The following is an 8343-nucleotide window of genomic DNA, read 5'->3' as shown; positions in this document are numbered from 1 at the left end:
TCTCTGGAGCTGCATGTGGTGGCAGGAAGCGGTGCCAGCCCCACCCAGCCCTGTAACACTCAGATCCCACCCAAGGCCCTGGCTACATGTTGGCCACGTGTGGGGCCCCACAGCAGGCAGCTCCCAAGCTCCCATCCCAGTCCCCAGCCACCTGTGGTAGCAGCATACGGGGCCAGCCCAGCTCTGCCCCATAGTGCACAGTTTCCCACATTCCTGCCCCCCCCCGTCCCTGGCAGGAGTCCCCGACTCCAGCCCAGTGGAGCCATACCTGGATTCCCAGGCTCACAGGCAGAGAGGCTGGGCACAGCCACAGGATGACCAGCAAAAGTTCTCCCAGGCAGGTAGGGGCTTCTTGTCTCTAGTGCCCCCTGGTTCAGGGCTGGGGCGGCTCAGCCGGGATGGAAGTGCCTGGCAGGCTGTATTTTGCTCGCCCCTGCTCTGTATCGATCAGGTGCTTCCACGGGGCTTTCTGGCACTTATCTAATAGCTGACTGAAGCAGCTTTATATAAAGGCACCAACAAACCCTGCTGAAGCACCTGGTCTATACAGACACTGGGGAGCCGGGTCAAGCTAACGTACTGCCTTTTCTGGTAAAGCAGTTTTTTTTTTCCCCTTCCCCTCACGTCTGTCAGTGCCCATGGCCCACAGAATGTACCAACTGTAAAAGAAGAAAATGAACAGAAAAATCACATATGAAGAAAGACTGAGGCTCTCTCAGGGAATGTGTCAAATGAAGAATTGAGCCACCATGTCAACAGTCAGAAACACTTTCTGTACAACTAAATGGAAAATTCAACAGGTGGGTGGAATCTGTTCTAGCCATGCTTCCTCTTCAGATTCCAGACAATTGGAAAGGGACCATCTGATAGAAGGGAACACATGGCGGCGAGTTCACATTCCAGCTCTTCCCATAGTCACTCCCTCCTCCAGGAAGCCATTTCATCGGCAACTGTTATTCTGGTGAACTCTGAGCCCCACCTGCATTGCGGCAGTTTAAGGAGGGAAAGGAAAGTCTGTTATACTTCCCTTTCCTAAGCAATATAATTGAAAAATACCTGATGGGATGCCAAAGGAGCACATGAAAATGTCTGCACGTTCTGTATGATATACATCTAGGTCAAACCTCAGTCTAACAAATTTGAGTACATAAATCATCACCCCCTCTCCCCAGTATTAAACTGGCTCAAAACAAACCCCCACCCCCCCCGGTTGCTCTTCCTACTGCTATATTCAATATTGACCCATTCCCTCTGGAAACAGGGATAACATGGAGAATATGAACCACACTGCTAAAAATGCATTTCTTTGGAGCTTTCCACAAGCCATCAGGACATACATTTTTTTAAAATAGTATTCAGCAGCACTGGAGCTAGGTTTTATTCTGAAATTGATACAAACTTGCTGCTTCTTTCGCTGCTGCCTATTCTATTTGTAAGGCTAGAAAAAAATGAAGTCCCTTTCTTCTTCAGATTCCAGTATCGTGCTTTTCTTTGGTTGTAAATCTATACGCAGAAATTAAAAGTGCTTTCCAGAGTTTATATGCACAACTTATTGTAAATTAAGAGTCAGTCCCTTATTTAAAATGGAAAAATCTATTTTGTAATTCAATTTATTAACTGCTTTGCCTCTTGCTATGCAAAGCAGCTTGCCTTTTTACTGGAATATGCAAAAAGAAAGGCTTTCTTTGTGACTACAGTAAGTAAAGCCAGTCAATTGTAAAAGAAGTGCTTTGGTCTAGCAATAATGGACTGTTCTTTCCTGCAGCAAATCAGCTGACGTCAGCACGCCTGTGTTCTGCCAAAATGTGATCAGCAGTCACTGGGGAGCTCCAAACATGAAAGTCATCGATGCTGCAGCGTGATGCAGTATGCATTCAATGTTTTCATCTGAGAGCTGCAGTAACCCTGTCTGGAACTGGAGAGCGATGCATCAACCTGTTCCTAAGTATTCAGAGGTATAAATGCAGTGCTAAAGTACATCTCCATTCCTCAAATGGGTTCAACAATACAAAAAAAGAAAAAGAAAAAAAGAGCTACAAAGCAGGGGGACAGGGTTCTGTTCTATTTTTTAAATATATCTATATCACAAATATTGCTGCAGTTCAGATGTATGCAAGTTGCTATGCTAGTTGCTAGCTCAACACCAGATAACTGACTTCATTCCTGGGCTGTGTATTTGCAGATATCACATTCCACTCATTACTGCCGGCTGCCTGAGACTGGTATGGCGCAGAGACCAGCCCCTCCCACTGCAATCTGCACTGGGCTGATAAGGTCAGACAGGCAGAAAGTTCCAGGCTGTTCAGGAAAGCTGAATTAAATAGGTTATTTCTTCCTAAAAACCTCAATCTTCCAGGGAGCTAAAACAATCATCAGAAAAATAGCTCTGAACTGATAAATCCTATTTAAATGCTTTATAAGCTCTCAAAAAATTTTCATTATTCTTCCATACTGCAGCACAACTTTCAAAGACCATACATCTGTTTAACACTATCTGGGAAAAGTTCACAAGTTTACATTTTTCAAGTTATAATCAGTTTCCATTTTAAAATGTAATAGTTATTGGTCAATGAGCAAACTGAATTTTACAACAAAACATGTCGGTTACTCCTAGAACACTGCATATTAATTGTATACCAAGGATTAGTCTTCAACAGACACATTCTTAAAAAAGAGGAATGGCTAAGCACTTGAATAGGAACATTCAACTGTGGATATTTATAGATACTGCAATGCAACAGTCATGATGTCACCAACATCATTCAACCATTCAAAACAACTGTATCTAGGTGGGTTAAACAGGAATTATAGCAGTGCTACCAGAACAGATACAATTAAGTGGCTGTCAGCATTTGCACTATTGAAAATCAGCGTTCAGGGGTTTAAAGACACTGGAGGATAGCCTGGGGATTCAAGCCAATTTAGACATGCTCACAAAGTGGACTGATGAAAACCCAATGACCTTCAATATAGAGAAATGTTAGGTGCTGTGTTAAAATGTGTTAAAAGTGCTGAAGGCTCTGCACACAAAACCTCAGCAGAAAGCATTTTTATTCCACAAACTTTGACAAAGAGCAACCCAGTATTATGGTGCTCAGGACCTCAAAAAAATCCCCAAAGAAACATTTTTTAAAATAAGCCCTTGTATGTTTATCGTATATACTGAACACGTAGCAAGCAATGGGCTGTTACATGTTAATGGGCTCTTATCTTGAGGAACAAATGCCTGGCAATGTCAGATGATTTTTTTATGCATGGATAATTAGCTTAAACCTCTGATCTATGTTAACTCTACAATACAGGTTATTTCCCTTTTTGGTGAAGGAAGAGGAAGAGTGAGGATTCTTATTAAGTGTCTAGAAAGTCATATCCTGCACACATAAAATGACCCTTTCAAGAAAAGGGTGCAGAATCCTGCTTTCACTGTGGCCATTTAGAGCTTCCTCACAATTTTAGGGGAGGACCAAGCTACCCTGTACACACTTCACACATACAGAGGGTTTCAACTGTTAAACTCAATATATAAGCTCATTTTGGCACAAATGTAAATACGAGGTAAATCTCAGAACTTCTGAGGATATGTAGAAGCATTGCTACTTTGTAGGGCTCTGAAAGCAGTTTTTGCACAGTATTATGTTACAAAGGCTGTAAAGAAGCCATTGCAGCATACCGTATCAACTTTGCACTAAGGATTTAAAAAAGAAAAAACAAAACAAACCTTAAACACTGCTATACAAGGGGAAAGTAACTCCCACTTCATATACTTTACTGTGGTTTTAAAAGAATACAAATTAAATCTGCAAAATACACAACTGGTACTGTGGATGGAATTTTTGCTGCAATGCCATACATACTATGTCCAAATATCCCAGGTCGCTGTAAGAAAGGTCACGCAATTCTCCAAGAAGACTGTAAATCCCACAAAAAAAAAAATTAAAAAATGGGAAGCTTAAGAAAACTGTTGCAATAGAACCAAGGAATTTGGGTTTTGTATTTGTTTAAAGTCAGACTACTTGATATCAAATCATATTTTTGTACAGACCAACTGCAGAGTTCCTATTTTAAAAGAATCTGGCAGTGCATTTGTTACAAGTATAAGACGACAGAAATTCCATTTGTGGGATTCTAGGTGGGAATGAAGCATAAAATACCACAATTTGCTTTGAACTGATGGTGCATACACTAACTTAACAGTATATTTAAAGTATGCAAGACTGTCAGAGTGATTTCCTTTATTTTGTTTTAAAATAATACCATTCCAATTAGCCCATGTAAATTGAGGATGATGTATTGTAACAGCTCATCTACTAATTTGGCTCACTGAGTACAACACTTTGTACTCTTGGTACAGCCATTTAGTGTAGCTATGCAGAAGCAGGCAGGGACTGCACTCTGCACTGAAGCTCCCAAGAAAGCAAATTACCTTGACTGCATTGCAGGAACACTGGAGTTGAGAACTAACATGATCTTTCCGCAGTTAACCTCTGAACCTCTAATTCCTACCTTAATATCATCTTGTAATGTTTACCTTCTCTCTGCATTTCAGATATAAAAAATGTATTTCATTCTGTATTAGGAGCAATTTAAAGTCAACTCCATTACCTGCCTCAAAACTCTATGCATTAATACTATACGTTACTAAAAAACAAACAAACAAACAAACCAACCCCCAAAACACACCACACACAATATTAGCTATTCAGCCACAATGCAGATATTATCTGTTCAAAGAATGGGGCAGGAACAAAAGTCAACTTTTTTTGATTTACAATATTTTCAATATGTGGTATGTTACAGTAGATTTTCAGATGCTGTAATCAAAGAGATTATTCTTGGTCAATAGCTTTTTAAGGCGAAATATCTTTTAGAAAATTAAAATCCACATCACCAGAAGCAGATCATACAAAACCATCATGAGGAATTCACGACGTGTACGCATCATGCTTAGCAGCAAAAGGAAGGAGGCAGTAATATTAGGTTAAAAGCATTCCAGAAAATCAGCACTCCACAGGGCAAAGGAAGTACCTGCTCTATTTTTATGCTCTATACACACACAAACTCTCAAGTGGCTTTTTCTACAAGGATGTCATCACTGCAATGAAGCAGGCAAATCAAGAAATGGCAACTCTACTACATGCATATTGTAAAATACCTGGACTATGACTTTACGAAATGATGACAACATGATGGTGGAATGTAGAGAGTCTGAAACCAAGATAACATTCCACTAACCATAAATGTTTAGAATGCAAGTCAAAGCAATACAATTTTTGACAAAGTACATGTTTTATCATAGAATCACACCTCTCCTCCCCCCCATATAACAATCTGGAACAACTGTGATGCAGGCTTCTGCATGCAATTGACTTTTTTCCATGCAGAAAGGTCAAAACCAGTAATACAATGAAACGAACGCTATTGACAGATGACTTAAGATGGATACACATTTTCAACTAAAAACCCCCTAACATAAAATTAAAGGACAAAATAACAAGTAAAGAAAACAACTAGTCATGGCAATCTGTTAAATAAAGATTCATATGCTAGCATGGCTTAAATTAAAGATGTAAAAACATGTAACGCGCAAGTATTAAATGTCATCTTAAATACTGACTTAAATACTGTGTAAAATACACACACATAAAATCTATAAACAGGAAAATTGGGGGGGCTAATTTAATAGCCAGCATATTTGGGCGATACGCTGTTATTACCTGTTCAGTTCCCTGCATGCCCTAGCCTGCATTTCCCCTTGGGTACACTGCAATCTGCGTTGTAGTACACGGACAACTGCAGTTTTATGTGCCTTTGTGCTTGCTGGAGCTAGTGCTTATGCATCATGGCATTTCCACAGCATCATGTGTATCAACTGCAGCAGTAAAAAGGCAGTTTGCCACTTTATTTGAGCCACAGTCAGCCACGGAAGCACAGTGCTGACCTGCACTTTGCAGTCTCCTTCAGGAGCATCTGCAGTCTGCTCCACCCCATTATTCTGGTGCCTGCTCCTGGGCAAATGAAAAAACAAATACCCATTTTCTTTTATGGGTGGGGGAGGCATAACACTTAAAAATCACCTGCCCCAAGCTGATGGGCAGTCAAATATTTTGTCATCCCCAAAATTAGTCTGTTTTATTAGTCTATTACAGGTATAAAATTCTATACAGCCTTATTTTCATGAAGTGATGCGGGCTGGTTATAAAACACAAGATCTCGCCAATATGAATCATCATACCCAGAAGTGCCAACCTGTCTGAAAAGCGTGAGACTCCTTTTTACCTTCCTTGTACAAAGGGAAAGATGGCAAACAAGGTTTAAGACTCCTCTTTCAGCCTGTCTTTTATTGCTGCTTTGATTTTGTTTTTGAGCACCACACCAAGGAGCTCAAAGCAACGCACCATCTACATTTTTTAAAAATCATTAGTCTTAAGTCTACCCTTCCAGATGTATGACTTCTGCTACTGCAGGGAAGACATAAATTAAGCAAGCATCATCTACCTAATCTGTGTTCAACCTTTTTCTATATGCCAGCACTGCTGTTGCTAAATTTATGAGACACTTTCACGATGCTGCAGAAACCTTCCTATTTTTTAATCCTTTTGTTCCTTCTTTTCTGCACGCATCTTACATATGCTTCACTCAATGCAATTTTCATAGCAAGACCCATTTGTTAACTGCAGCTAAATGACAAAGCTACCCATCAATTTTTCTGTTAAAGAAATGTTTTCTGAAGCTGTATGAAGCCTTGATCAAGGCCTCTCACAAAGGGGAACCATTAAAATCTTCTGGCACAACCAGAAGAAATCAAAGCCATAAGGAACAGTCTTGATGTAAGAGGTTTTTTCCAGAAAGATATAGCATCATTCCCCAGGGTTCCCCACCCCGACTTTTGCATCCATCCTCCACCTCAGCACAACTGTCTTCCAATGTAAATCTACCTGGCAAATTGCTCTGCATCAGGTCTATTTTGAATGAACTGGAAAACATTATTCTATGGAAAAAAATAATCAGATTAGAAAACATTAAAAAAAAATCCAATTAGCAGCAAGCAGCAAAACACACAGGGACACCTGGACTATCAAAGAAAGGGTTTACTCTTTGAACCCTGGCAGGAGTGACTGCAGGAGGACAGGCCAAGGCTCATGTCCTCCCCACTCCCTGTGTGGGGCAGCTGCGGGCAGACGGACACGCTTTAGCACCGCATCGGGGGGCGACGCTCTGGGACTGCAGGATAAAGAAGAAAAAAAAAAAAACCAAACAAACCAGAAGAGCCAGGGACAGTCCCCAGGAGCTCGCAGCCTCCCTACAACGCGGGACTGGAAGACGAAAGCTGTTTTTCCCGCATCCTCCCCCCGGGGGGGGAAGGACCGAGTTGTGCGGGCGCGGTTACAGCTGGGGCCGGGGGCCTGCATTCCCGCCGCCCGGGCTTTGCTCACCTCGGCCGGGCCAGGCCTGGCCTGGCCTGGGCTGGGGCGCCGAGCGGGATCCTGCCGCAGGGGCGGGCCCGCCGCGACCCCCCTCCCCGCTCGAGGGCGGCGGGTGCAGGGCCACTGCACCTGCCTCTAACGGCTGCAGCAGGAGGGAGAAAGGAGCTCAGCTCCGACCCGCCTCGGCCTGGCGCGTACCCCCGCCCCAGCTCACCGGGTCTGTGCCGGGTCCCCCGCCGCTCAGCTCCCCGCGACCCTCACACACTGACTACCCGCGCCTCCAGCCGCGGCCCTTTTTATAGGGCGCCGGGGGTGACGTCAGCGCCGCAGAGCGCGCCCTGGGTACGGCCTGAGCCGAGTTGCCTCGGAGCGGACCGGCGCTCGCGGGCCCCGCCCACGCGAGACGGTGCAGAGCCGAGGCGCTGCCGAGGGAAGCCGGAGAAAGACGAGCGGTTCCGGAAAGAGACGAGTGGCGTGGGTGGGGCGGCCTGGGCGCAGGCCGGTTTCATTTACTGCGCCGGAAAGCTGCTGTGAAAAACTCAAATTTTGTTGGGGCTGTCTGTTTTTGCGAAAGCTGTTTTAATTACTATTTTTCCATTCATTTGTCTTAGTCGTTTTGAACCGTGCAGCAGCAGAGATATAAAGAACCGTGACCCAGAAACAGTTGCAGGTGTAGGAAGAGGAAGGATGAAACAAGGACAAATTGATGCAAAATGAATGATGCAAGGTCAAAATGCCAGAAAAGACACACTCGAGTGGAGCCCAGAATTTCAATAGAGCCGGGGGCTTCCACCAGCAGAGAGACTTCCATTTCGTTTTCTTTTAGGAGCGTTGCTATGACAAACTAAAACCAAAGCAAGAAAGCCAAATGGGAAAGCCAATCCTGCTCAGGAGAAGTACCCTAAAAATACACCATATA

At 43.3% G+C, this 8343-nt stretch overlaps 1 protein-coding gene across 1 annotated transcript in view; it reads right to left on the bottom strand.

Moving 5' to 3' along the window:
• The window catches only part of SPTAN1 (spectrin alpha, non-erythrocytic 1), a 60654-nt gene extending 52932 nt beyond the window's left edge, over positions 1-7722 (bottom strand). The window contains exon 1 of the mRNA XM_019540699.1: positions 7639-7722. The gene's annotated coding sequence lies outside the window, so the exon portion shown is untranslated. The remainder of the gene's footprint in view (positions 1-7638) is intronic.
• Between the last annotated feature and the right edge of the window lie 621 nt (positions 7723-8343).

Source organism: Crocodylus porosus, unplaced genomic scaffold, assembly GCF_001723895.1.
Source record: "Crocodylus porosus isolate Cpor-Errol unplaced genomic scaffold, CroPor_comp1, whole genome shotgun sequence".
Taxonomy (NCBI): Eukaryota; Metazoa; Chordata; order Crocodylia; family Crocodylidae; genus Crocodylus; species Crocodylus porosus.
Note: the sequence above shows the minus strand (reverse complement) of the source record. Positions and strands in the feature narration are given on the sequence as shown.